This window comes from Sinohyriopsis cumingii, chromosome 19 (genome assembly GCF_028554795.1).
Source record: "Sinohyriopsis cumingii isolate HCF-2022 chromosome 19, ASM2855479v2, whole genome shotgun sequence".
In the NCBI taxonomy this organism is placed as follows: domain Eukaryota; kingdom Metazoa; phylum Mollusca; class Bivalvia; order Unionida; family Unionidae; genus Sinohyriopsis; species Sinohyriopsis cumingii.
The window spans coordinates 65,253,008-65,267,261 of record NC_142979.1 but is presented as its reverse complement, the minus strand read 5'-3'; the positions used below and the strand labels follow the sequence as shown (position 1 = coordinate 65,267,261).

General features: G+C 32.0%; 1 protein-coding gene across 4 annotated transcripts in view; it reads left to right on the top strand.

The window, feature by feature from the left end:
- LOC149775862 (unconventional myosin-Ic-like) overlaps positions 1-14,254 on the top strand; it is a 168,997-nt gene that overhangs the window by 14,267 nt on the left and 140,476 nt on the right. The window contains exon 1 of one of the 4 annotated variants that reach the window (XM_089944485.1): positions 644-2,763. The exons of the other annotated variants lie outside the window; for them this stretch is intronic. The gene's annotated coding sequence lies outside the window, so the exon portion shown is untranslated. Of the gene's footprint in view, positions 1-643; positions 2,764-14,254 lie in introns of those variants that run through there. 4 annotated transcript variants of the gene reach the window in all.

Genomic DNA, 14,254 nt, shown 5'->3' with positions numbered 1-14,254 from the left:
TAAATAAAGTCACTTATTATTATTATTATTATTATTATTATTGAGTACCACTGTTTGTATTATTTATTAATGACCTACCAATTTTACTGGGTGATTGAATTTCATCTACAGATCTCTATGCAGGTGATACAACATTGTCAGACATCCAAAACACAAAGCTTGAACTGGAGATTTCTTTACAGTATGCCCTAAACATACTGGACAACTGGTGCACATGCAATAGCATGGTGGTAAATACTGGTATTACTTATCAACACAGCAAAAAATAACAGATCTTGATAGTGATGAACTATGTCTGACATGAAGGATAAAAATTTGTAAATGGTCTGTCATGATAGACTAGATTATAACCTATCCTGGACTGAACACATATCAGAAACACAGTCATTTCAAGTTTATGGCTTCTAAGTAGGATAAGACATTTTATCCCAGAAAAGCAGAGAAAACTATTTTATAACAGTTACAAAATGATAAAGTTACATACAACCCTATTTAGACTACTGTAATACAGTATGGGATAATTCAGATGATAAAACATAGCAAAGCTAGCACATCTTCAAAAAAGTGCATTTGTGCTAATTTCAATCCGAACAGAAAGCAAGGAAAATTTAGCTGGTAAGTAAAAAATATTACCTATTAAAGACCAAATCCTGCTGAGAAAAAGCCAAATTAATGTACAGGATATCCAATAAAGTGCTCTCACTATAGGCTACCTGGTAATACTCCCCACCTGCGATTCATGTCTAGTAAACAGTATAGAAATCCCAAACAAATAAGGAATTATTAAAAAAAGTAGGGATATTTCCAGTTGAGATTAGAAATGCCCACTCTATTTCCTTTTTCCAAACCCAATATATCCAGTGGCTTCAGAGATGTAGTTAAAATCAGAATGAAAATACAGTAACTGTATTTTGTATTAATAAATGCCTCTGGACATCATCAGATATACTACACATCTGTTTTGTCACTAATTGCATACTGCATGTATATGACTGGGGGTTCAATATATATGGGCAAGTATCCATCTGGTGAAAGGAAAGAAAGTAAACATATTGTGTCTATACATGTACATGTGTGTATATGTATGCATTTGTATATAAATAAGTTCCATTGTTTGAAGGCTTCAAGGTAGATTAGTTCTTCATCTAATTGCATTACCCTCTTTAAAAATAGTCATTATTACTATTATTATTACCTGGAATCCCTCTAATTTTGTTGGTGTATCAAAAGTTCAGGATAACATGACATTGTTTAGGAGCCTGTGTATCATAATGTCAGCTTGATTTTAATCCAATCACTATAAAATCCCAAAAAATTTGATAACTTAGAGGCATGCAATGCAGTGGTTAGAGTATGCCTTCGGTGATTTTCTCACACAGTATTGTTTGTTGAGTCATATTAATTTGTCAAGTGGGTTACTAACCCTTTCAGTGAAATTGTGTTAGTGTAACCTATTTTTCACGTTCCTGTAATTTGTGTTAACCTTTGTGTCAAGCTCATTTTCTCTGGTACTATTGTCTGTGGAATCACATAATTTGGTATGTAATTGTGTCAAGAGTCATTAGTGAGAATTAGGTCACTAAGATGTATATTTCTTGGTTTGCAATCATGCCACATCATCATTGGTTTATTTGTTGATCTAGTGTAATATGTACAATTGTTGTTGGGGACCATCTAATATGTCATGAATTTCCAGGTTGATGGGATAGGGGTGGTGGTGGAATGGAGTCGGGGAGGGAAATACATGATATTGGCTTAAAAAAGGAAATATACGCCTCATTAAAAACATGGGATTTGCAAGGATGAGTCATCAAAGGAACAAAATGCATGAGCATTTGTCATGGTTCATGATCACAAGGGTTTAAGATATATTCTTTTAATGGTGGAAATAAATGGATATTTTGGGAGTTTTCACCAGGTAATTTTGATTTAAAAAGTGATGTGTACAAACATGTAAATACTTCAGAATGACCCTTAAAATAGATGCATTTTGTGTACCTAACAAACATTTAAAGTATAAATTTGTATTTGTTTTCCACCCCTAAATTGTCACTTCATTATTTTATTTGAAAGCTGGTGTTGGTTTTACAGACCAACATTGCCTTATATGGCTTATTTAGAGTAGCTTTATGGGATGATTTAGGATATCTACCGATCCTGCTTTCTGCCAGTAAACTTGCAACAAAACACGACTTTTTTTGCTACATTGTTATCATTGAAATGGATGAATCAGTTATGTCCTCAGTTATGTCCTGTAGGTATTTGCTTATAAGTAAAATCACAATATAGACTGCACAGACCCATGCAGTAATGTCCTCACACATAATGCACTGGCAGATCTGTGTCTGCAGGTTGTTAGGAATAATCATTAGAACAAACCACATATACCCTGATCGGCAGTATATACTGACAGATCAGGGTCTGTGTTGTTTGCAGTTGCATGTGACTTGTAAGTGAGGATATATGGTAACTAAACTCTCCACCCATAAATACTGTGACTCTGTTGATGATTGTTATCCACTGAGTTCATATAGTCATGCAGTTTTAAATCAGCCCTATCATTGTTATGGCAAATTGTGCCCAAGAAAATATCCTTGGCAGTAAGAGGGTTCGTGTTACACCTAGTTTTATTAGTTGGCAATGCCACCATTGAAATCAATAATTTACCTGCACATGGAGTAAATTGTGAAGGTGTGTGGACAATATGTCAATTGTACAGTATTTCTGATTTCAAAGGACTGTATACTACAGGGATTTAATCAGGTAAAATTATTAATAATTTTCTGGGTAAAAGTTTAAGTATTTATCAGTTAGGATGCTAATAATTAAGACACTTGCAGTTCTGCAAGATTGAAGGTGATTCTGGGAAATATCACTTGTCTGTGATACATTGTCACTGAGAACTTTTACAGTGGTTTTGATCATCAGTATTTACAAAAATTTGATCATGTAAGTTTGAGACTAAATTAGCAATACAGCAATTGAAACAAAATTAGCGGTATTGCAAATTAAACAAAATTAACCATATAGATATTAAGGGAAATTGATTCATATATTCATTGGTTTTGAACTTAAAGTGTTTTCATATTTTTGATTAAGTACATCAGTATACATTTTTGTACCATAATGGATAATAATAATAATAATAATAATGATAATAAAGACTTTAGAAGGTAACTCAGTTAGTTACAGCACTAATCTACCTTGAGACCTGCTATCTATTATGCACAATAAATACAGTATATACAACATGATGTGAAAAATCTGGCTTGACACTAAATAATTAAGTGATTTTAAAAATGGCTGAATATAACCTTGATAAAAGATGACCCTGTGCTGAAGAGAAATGTTTGTTTTGATTTTCCTTAGTATCCAAAGATAAGAATTAACCTTGTTTGAAATATGTTTAATATGAATATATATGTGTGGACCCAGAAAGCTAAATGCTTATGGCAATTAATGTGTATTGATTTTAATTTTTATGGCTATTATATTTTGTTGCTTCAGAAGGAAACTTGCATTTTTTGTTGGTACTAATATTTGTGGGTTGGGGAAGGGGATATTGCTATTTTTACAGAAGTATAAGTTGTAGATTGGCAAAGGGATCCTGCTATTTCCACAGAAGTACTGTATAATTTATGGATTGGAGAAGTGGATCCTATTATTTCCACAGGAGTATAGTTTTTCATTGGGTCTTCAACGTGCCCACACACTTGCACACAGTTATGCATGTAGTATTAGTACTCACAGCTCATGTATCAACACCCTGTGCCATCTCTCTACCCATTGGATTTGTTTTAGATTCTGATTACATTAACCCCTGGTGATGAGGTTTACATAGCAGGAGGTAGTAGCCTACTGCCGAGCTCTGTAGCATCAAGGTGATGTATGATACACTAAAGTACTAGGTGGTATTATAGAAAGGTAGACAGATGTAGCTCTACAATGATACCAAATAATCTGGAATTTCTAGTTTTACTTCAAAATACAGAGGGAAAAACCTCATTTTTTGGACCTGATTTGTTTCTACACAAAATTCGCCCGTGGTCAGAATCCGATTTTGTGTCCAGATTTTAGACTTTTTGGTCTCAGATCTAAGGCAGACTGGTATGAACTGCAAACAGACAGATGAACCTTTGGAAAAAGTAGGATAAGATGGGCATTTGGAATAAAGAGTGGTTTTGATACGAAAATAATGGGTCCGTTAAGCAAAAAAAGAAGAAAGAAAAAAGAACTCCAACTTTTACCCTTCTGCTCATGCGCGAGCCAAATAGCCAATGAAAAATGATGTTTCTAACACAACTAGGCAGTATGTTATTGGAAGATCACTTGGAAGTTGGTGTTTTGGGATGTATTCAGAAATAGCTTTCAAAATGTGTTTCCTACTCGAATTTCAGACGAAAACAAAAACCTCCAGGGATTAATGTGTTAAACTGAGCTCATTTGCAGCAGATGTGGTACCTTGTATGTGGCATCAACTTTAGAGCAGCTAAAATAATACATATCTTCCTAGTTTGTAATGAAGATACTCATTCACACATCGTTTAGAATTTAGAATTTCATCACCTATGATGTGTGGCAAAAAATTGCATAACAGTCTTATTGCTATCTATTTAACCAAATGTATGTGTGTGTGTGTGTGTATATATATATATATATATATATATATATATATATATATATATATATATATATATATACACACACATATATACACACACATATATAACACTGTAAATGCTTAATGATTTAATATTTAATTTATGTGATGAGTTGAATGATTTCTGCAAGCCTTCATAAACAAATGCTGGAAATTATTCAACAAATTTTATAAATAGTAATAGCAAAGAACAGGTTCTAGAAGGTGGATGCAGGAAATGTCCCATGGTTGCAGCCAATCAATAATGAGAATACTGCACATGGATTTTGTAAGGCTTTTTTGGACCAATCATATTTACAGAATGTGATATGTTAACATTGTTAACATGTTGACATATGATAAATATGAAACTGCAAACTGTATGTAAATTGTACAAAGTGATATATAAGTTATTTACATATTAGAGTAGTTATTATGTATGGTGACCTAAGTATTATTTTGACAATTTATCCTTTACTATCTATCAGATAATTGTAAACATGATTAGTAAAACAGGTATGTATACCTCTAACTACATATACATGTATGGTGTGGTGGCATGAGTACAACATAAGGACATACTTCCTGGTGTATTGAATTTAATGAATGAAACACTCCCATATGTTTGTTCCCACCAATGTACATGAATACATGTAAGCTGACTAATCACACATGCAAACTTGAAAATAATTAGTCAGCTTGAAATTAATTGTTGAAGGCTAGCATACACACCTGTAATTACTCACCTGTAATAACCCTGTCTTTGTAGCATCATACAATTATGCAGTATTCCCTCATTATGACACTAAGCAGGAGCTTCTGTATAGTATCATTACATAATATAGTATTCCCTTATTCTAACACTGTAGGTATGAGCCACGGAGTATACTGCCTTGGAGTGAGACTGCCTCATAATTTAAAAAAAACCATGATGCATACAGTTTTAATAGAAAATGAACATGATACATAAAATATTGCTATCAATTAATAAAATGGGTTTCCATGACTGCACCTGCCTTATAATAGGAACTATGTTTTAATGAAGGGCCTTAAAGTGAGTGAGTTCTGTATGATAAAGGACAATGTTTGCATGTGCCATGTTTTAAAAAAAAAAACCTGATATGTCATTTAAAAATTGTATGATAATGCATAATAAGTTTTAATTACCCTAATTTCTGTGTGAAAATGTTCATATGAAATTGACAATACAGTACTGTATGTCTGAATTCTATCTACTGTTTTACTCTGATTTGTGTGCTTTGAAATTGGCTAAGAGGCAGTGGCTTAGAATAATTGAATCTTTGCATTTTTTTTTACATGCTTGGCTTAAAGTCTTTGTAAACTCACCCAGCATATATATATATATATATATATATATATATATATATATATATATATATATATATATATATATATATATATATATATATATATATATATATTGTTCTACCGTGTTAATTGGAGCTGGATACTAGACTAAAAGAACCATCATTCTCTTCACATCTAAAGAGGTAGGTTATAATCAAAGAGGCTTAATTGGCTGAGAAATAGTAAAATCTAAGAATGTTACAATATCATGGCTACTGTCTTTTCAATCACTTCTGTTATTTGTAAAGATTAATTTTTAGTAGCCCAAAACAGTTGTTACTTGGCCTTCTAGCTGCAGTATAGGGTAACAGCTTTTGTTGGGTCCTGGTGCCATTTATCATCAGGTTTGGTTCTGGTGCCATTTATCATCAGGTACTTGATAAAGGGGAAATGGCTTTGCAGTATTTCAGAACAATCACAAATGCAATAAATAAGATAAATAAGAATTTCTAATCACTTAGGAAAAAATATGCTGCAAGGCAGCATCATGTTTTGGCTTTAAAGTGACTTTGAAGTTTCAAATTAAACATGTTGTAAAAGAAAGAAAACATCTTACCATAAAGAATAGCACAAATTTTAAAAAATTCCATTTGTCCAAGTAATTCTGATTTTCTTGTAACCTTACCAACCCTTCTAAAATCCTGCTGGCTCCATTTTTTTCCTGGAAATTTTATATCATGTTTCATATTTTTTTTTGTCATTTCTGTATTTAGAACTGACTATTTGGAATACTTCATAGTTCTACTGTTGGCAATTGGAACTGATTGAATCTGTATGAAAAGAAGAAATGTTTTTTCTTCTTAAAAAGCTTACCTTCTGACCCAACTGTTTTTTAAACCTGTTGCAGGAATTTATTGATTTAAAAAAAACAACAACTTGGCAATATAGCTTTTGAAGAAATTTAAGCTTAGAAATTTTCAAAGGAGGTAATTTCTTCATAGCTCAATAATATTCAGAAGTTCCGCTAGTGTCGTACAAGATATCAAATACTTTGTAAAAGACTGAAATCTTTAAATGAAACCTTAAAGCTGTTTACAATTATACAAGAACACGTCAAATGGTTATACACACTTGCATAATTATTTCAAAGTTTTATCAAGAAAAATTATAAGAATTTAAATGTTTTAAATACAATTTAAATTGCTGTAAAATTTCACCTTAAATCAGATCATTTTCATATGTTAGTGGACACTTTTGTAGTTCTAAACTCAGACTAAATTTACTCATGGAGAAAATTTACCCTGTTCACTTCTAATAAATTTAAATGCATTGTTACTTTTTCAACTTAATTCAAACTTTAAATTCTTAATTTTAATCTTTATTATCTTTTACATTTCACAAATATTTAGCTGCATATATTTACCCAGATATTTCAAGTAAATGACTTTGCTTAATCTTTTGTTTAATCTTAAATTATTTTTCAGAACATTTTACATTGTTTTTCCTCATTTATGACATCAAAATTAAGAGAAGGTAATTATTTTGCATTGAGTTACATCCCCTTAAAACAATTCACATGCTTGTAACTCTAAAGAACACATGATACTGACTGTAGGGAAAAATGGGAACCAGCCATGAAATTGGTGAACACATAATAGAGTATTTATGGGTTTGAGTGGCCTGGATTGGTTGATAATGGAAGTTATTTGTAGGAAAAAGAATCTTTTGAGAGCTTATCCTAATTGCAACATAAAAAAAATAGAGACATTGTTTTCTTGATGGAATTTCAGTCCTTTAACTGTCATGAGTTTGGAACACTCATTACTGAAAATAGTACTTGACTCTGGTGCTGAATTGAAGGCATGTTTCAGACACATATAGGTTCAGAAAATGCTGTGGCTCATATCCTTTTCTCTACACAGAAGCTATCATCAAGGTTTCATCTATACTGATAAATATAGGTTTGATCATGAGCACTCAGAAATTTAAAGTTATTGAATTTTTAATATCAGGGCGTTTGCATAGGTTTACTTTGGGAACTGAATTAATACATGTACCATGAGTCCTATAGCTCTGCAAGATTTTGACCTATTTTCATGGCTTTAGTACAGATTGTGTCATCTTTGAATATATGACATAATTTTAAATTTCATTGTTTCTCATTTCCCTGAGTCAAAGGATAATTCTGAAGTTGGCATCTTAAAGGCTGATGAAACTTTTAATTAATGATTGACATCTTAGATTTCTGAGTAGAAATTTGTATATTTGTCATTAAAGTTGGTTCAGCACATTACCAATTTATGTCCACTTTGGACCTCAGCATTTCATTCAGAAAAAAATTCTCAGGGTTCTGCCCTTGGGGTAGAATAGTAATATTATGGTTTAATTTGTCATTAATTGTCCATAGATAAAAAAAAAGTACTTGTTACCACTCTCCCAAAGAAAAAATAAAACTGGATTTGTGCTTTTGGTGGATTAAGATGAGTAAATGTTTCAAAAGCACTTTTTCTTAATGCTGCTTTATGCTAGTTCAAAACTGATGATTATTATTTAGAAAAATTACACTTGTCCATGCATTTTAATTAAATACTGGGAACTTATAGGTGATTTAAGAAGAGAATATAAAAAGTATAATTTAAAATAGGTAAAAAAATATATTTTTACAGAAATATTTTCCTTTTGCTATGCTTTGCCAGATTTAATTACATGCCTGGACAAACCACCCAGATGTGATTGTGAAGTCAGCTAGAAAAGCTTTGAGCATCTTCAGGGTCAAAGATAATTGAGGAAGTTTATACCTAAATGGGTAGTGTTAATTTTTTTCCAAGTGGGAAGCAAGTTAAAATAAACTTATTTCATATGAAGGTATTAGTTTCAGACACCAGATCTGTAAATTTTGATTGTCTGATCAGTATACAAATTCAAGCAAGGTAGGTGCCATGAAAGTAAGTAAAAATATTTTGTATGTGTATCTTTGTAGGGGGACATATATTGACATTAATCATCTGCGTTTCATGTCCATCACAAATTGATTTCAGTCAGTAACATTTGAAGGACATCATGGATTGAAATTTGGTATGTGGCTTTTCATGAAGATCTAGTTCAGGTTTGATTTGTACGATTTCATGACAGCATTTAATGGATCTATTGTCCCCTTTTTGCTTTTGAACTTTTTCCTTCAGTTACATCATAGTAGGGGCATATGTGTCATATGAACACATTTACGGTATTTTCAGGCATCACTGGTCAGCTTTTTTTTATATGATTTCAATAAGATGGAGCATATTGTGTTGTCATGTTACCATCCATCTGTCCATGTGTCTTCTACCAATTTTGTTTATACACAATAACTTTAGCTGTTTACCTTATTTGGCCCAAACTGTGTGAGTACCTTGCACTTGTGATAATTAAAAATCTTCTCAGTTTTCATGTCAAAAGCTTAATATTGTAGGTCACACAGGCTGAAAGAAGAAAGCTGGTTTATGTTTGGAAAACTTCATTTATTTACATAGAGTACTATTATAGATTGGGCTTGAATTTAATATTTTGTTCATGGCATTCTTGTTTTATCTGTGATCTTGATGATGCTACCAGTCAAGCAAAAAGAGGCCATAAATATGCAATTGTATGAGCAATAAACCATAATGTGACAATAGTTTTTTGATATTTTTCTTGAGAGAAAAAACTCATCCATGAATCACTCATTGGGACAAGCAGACATATTAATTTCTGGACTCAGCTTTTGTTTCCATGTAACTCCTTCATATTTATTAGCAAGGAATCTGAGTTACTTATGACTACTAAGGAAACTACAAGGAATATTGTATAAGAAACTACACACAGTAGAACATGGTACCTGATACAGCATGCGTATGGTCATGAATTCCATTATGCTGGTTGAATTTATGGCCGTGTTGTATCCTAACGTAAGGCAGACTTGTCTATAACATGGCAGGTTTTATGGCTTCCCATTGAACATCATTATTGTGAGGACCACTGTAGTAGCTAAATCACTACGGAACTACAGGATATAAAAGTTTTGATGAGATACAAGCTCCAGGATACAGTGATATTTTAGCTATAAAATTCCCGATTGTTTATTTATTTATATATATATATATATATATATATATATATATATATATATATATATATATATATATATATATATATATATATATGCTTTTACAAGAGTTGCATACTAATAGAAAGATATCTCCAAGATGCGCTGAGATGTCTAGTTTCATTCAGTTGACCTTGAACTTTTTTTCCTTCAAAGTACGCATGCATCAGGCAACATGTTCTTAGAGATTCCTGAGTAATGACTTCAAAGTTTAAGTTTGACTCTGCAAAATTAAGGTTTAATAATTTAAGCAAGCAAGTAGAGTTATTAAAAATATGAACTTTCATAAAGTTCTCAGATTTTTGGTCTGTTCTAATTAAATTTCTAGAGTTTTAAAGTTTTTGAACTTTGAGATTATTTCTAGAATACATGACATGAATTACAGTATATACTTCCTGTGAGTCCAACTGCAAGCTTCAGAGACCCAGATATGCTGTTGTGTAATGCACCGACAGATCTGGTTCTGTGCAGTTTTTTATGAGTAATAAGTAGAACAAGCAACATAAACCCTGATGTGGAGGTGCATTATACTCTGGCAGATCTGGATCTTTGTTGTTTGCGGTTGGACTCGACTTATAATCTAGTATTTATGGTAAACATTAATCGTGTACGAGGGCAACCTAGCTATAATACACTTTTGTTATAGGACAAATTCCAGTATGACATAGTACACCTCTCCCTCGATAACTCACGCACAACGGGGTCCACAAACACCGACTGCACTATAAGCGAGGCGTGTGTTACCGAGGGACCTCCAGAAATTGAAAAAATCACTTTGACATCAAGAAAACAGGGGCAGTGTTAGGAAACTGGGCTGTTTATTGACTGAATCTTCATTTTACAACTACATGTATGTCGATAATAATTTTTAATAATAAGCTTTTTCTAATGAAGTTGTTCATTATTCTGTTCAAAAAACATTTATTTTCAAAATGTCCATCATATGAAAGATAGTTCCAACTGGTTTCAACAACCATCACATGCACGTGAAAAAATCTGTGTATTGTGTCATTGCTTTTTGTTTTCTTGATGAGTCTGGTTCCTGTAGTGTTATTTACTATTATCCTGCCAAATCGGGAGTCCACATGGCAGGGAACTAGACTAACTGTTGATACAACACCAAACTTTTTTCTTCAAAAACAAGTGACATTTATTTCATGAGACAATCGTCTACATTGAAACTCAATTTTTGTATTGCTCAATTAGTACAATATTGATGTCATGAATTAATTAAATGGAATTATTATTGAGGATATCCCTAAGTGCCAGTTCAAGAATTCTCTGAAACTAGCTTGCCCACAATTGTCCGTATCTGTGAAATCAAGCTCTTTATTTTGCAAAGTATTTGTTTTGCTTGGCTGCCTTGTTATTTTTGATCACAGTTATGAGACAGTCGGTTAATTTAAGGTAGTTTATGTTACATACACAATAACATTTATAAGTGTTCGATTGATCAAATGAAGTGAGTTCACCTGACATATGACTGGGGCCACTAGATTTTAAGATTGTAGGATTTTCGTGCCTTTTAACTTTTCTTTTATTCCATCTCCTTTATTTGATTCAATAGACATAATTAATATGATAATAGAAAGGAGGGCAGCTTTTAATTCAGTGCAACAATACAACAAATAATTGAGTTAAGGTACCAACATGTGTTCACAAATTTTCCTCAGTCAGAACTAACATTCCTTGATAAAGTAGCATTGTGAAGTTAGTTAAAACCTAAGACTCATTGGTGAATATAAAGTAACATTTTCCATTGGTTCAGTCAGATTGGAGTTGCTATGGAGAAATCTTGCTGTTAATAAGGATCTGATTGGCTGATTGGCTCAGTCTGATAAAGTTTTTAATACGGGAAGCTAGAATCTTGATTGATCACTCATCAGTATTAATTAGCTGTGACTAGACCTTTCCTCCTCTTTAGTCACATCTTCATCCTTGAGGTTTAGGTATTTTTGTACACAACACATTTTATGGAGCTGTGATGGGAACTGTCGTGGCTCACAGGTTAAGGCATTGGACTTGAGACCAGAAGGGTCCAAGTTTGAGTCCCACATTAGATCTGCCCGAATTGGCTACTATGCTGTTTTCTTGGACAAGGCATTTATGCCTATTTTCTTTTGCATGATATAACCTTCAGTGTGTTCTTCTACTTTATAATGCCACAAGAAACCAAACTAAACCAAAAACATGCATTAAAATACAAATGCACATACATACAAACAATGCTCACGTACTGTCCTTTGTAGTGAATATATATATATATATATATATATATATATATATATATATATATATATATATATATATATATATATATATATATAAGGCATAGAGCTCAACAACCATATTAATTTCCATTGTTTTTAAAAGTAAGATGTGTTCATGTAAACAAGCATAATGACACAGGTGGCTTTTTGTGAATACCAAAATACATAAATCAACCACACACCCAATGGCATTCTTAGCATTGTACAAAGTTCAACATACTATTTACTGTACTACTTTTATGCAAAAAAAACCCAAACCTGTTAGCAGGTGTGTAGAATGACAAAAGTACATGTCTAAGTTTGGTGGACTGATCAGAATTTGTGTTTAGAGAAGTGCAAAAATGTTGTCTACTTTTGTCTCTTATCTGCAGTATTTATCTAAACACCTGGATTTTACCAGAATAACGCCGGTGTACTGGTGCAAATTCTTGTTAAAAATAATTGATAATCACAATGAAACACATGTTAAAAAGATACATTAGGAGCCACAAAAAAACTTGCCCTATATAGATAGGTTATGCATTTAAATAGATGATAAAAATATAACAAAACCGAGAAATTAAAATAATTCTAAAAATGTGTGCATCATAAACTGTCTTTTTTTTTCTCAGAGGTGTCACCTTGAGTAGTTTTTATAATGGCGCTTGTACTGAATTAAACGTTTTGCTAAAAATAGACATGACATCACTGTGCCCGGCTGCCACCATATTGTTTTCGGACAAAGCACGGAGAGATGCTTAGAAACATGTTGTAATTCAGGACATATAGTCAAAAATAAAGTTGTTTTTATTTGCTCTTCCCTCTCTATGTATTGTTTTGATATATTCTACAATAATATATGAGTGTGTACAGTAATAATTTTGTACATTTTATTTCTTTGTCATCCTTTTGTATTGTTTTCAAATCTACATTGAGTAAAGCTGTAGTGTGTACACATTAAAGGAATATATATATGTGTGTGTGTGTGTGTGTGTCCTAAATGAATGTGTTGAAACAAGTAATATTTATTTATATATTTATTTATATTTACTTTGTTTCCTTTTCAGTTAGTTTTTGTGTGTAAAATGTGTATCATTTTAAGGGTGGTTGTCGTCATTAGGGACAGCAGTTTTTGTATTGCTGTATCCATCAATACATGCATACAATTATACTTCCGACAAAATGTAATTGTATATATCTTTTAATTAAGGAAATGTAATACCCACATAGTATAAATATAATCACTATAATAACCAATGGAAAATGTTACCTTATTATAATATATATAATTAATATAATTAAATAATAATGCTGCTCTTTTCAACACCATAACCCTAATGAACATAATGCATTCTTTTATGTTCTAAACTGCCATTCAAAATTACGATTAGTTTGTAAAACAGACATTGAAATACACATAAAAAAATTTCTCCTTTTTTCTTAACTTTGTTACTGATTATCACATCAGAATCAGAAAAGATTAATAAAATCACTAATGCATAATAATAATCAAAAAAACATTGTTTTTAAACTTATGGATTATATATGCAGCATTTCTAGATTTTACATGCACAATACCACATCAACTAAGCAGAGCGTAATTTTATGCGCTAAACAAAATATAAGAAATAGTAACTTTCCTACACACATCCCTCTCTATGTGTATGTTAAAACAGGAATCACATATACGATTACTTCATTGACATTATTTAATGGCCGGGGGAGGGGGGGGGCGCGGCTGGCAGTTCCTTTGGAATTTTAATCCTAAAATATTCAGGGTATATCTATTGGTGATGAAATGCAAGGGTTTTGTGTATTATACTGTTCTAGAAGATTCATCAAATTTGGTTAATATGATTTATAGTCTGCAGGCTTAAGCACCACTGTAACTAAATATTGGAATGCACATCTTTATTCATATGAACAAATTTAACG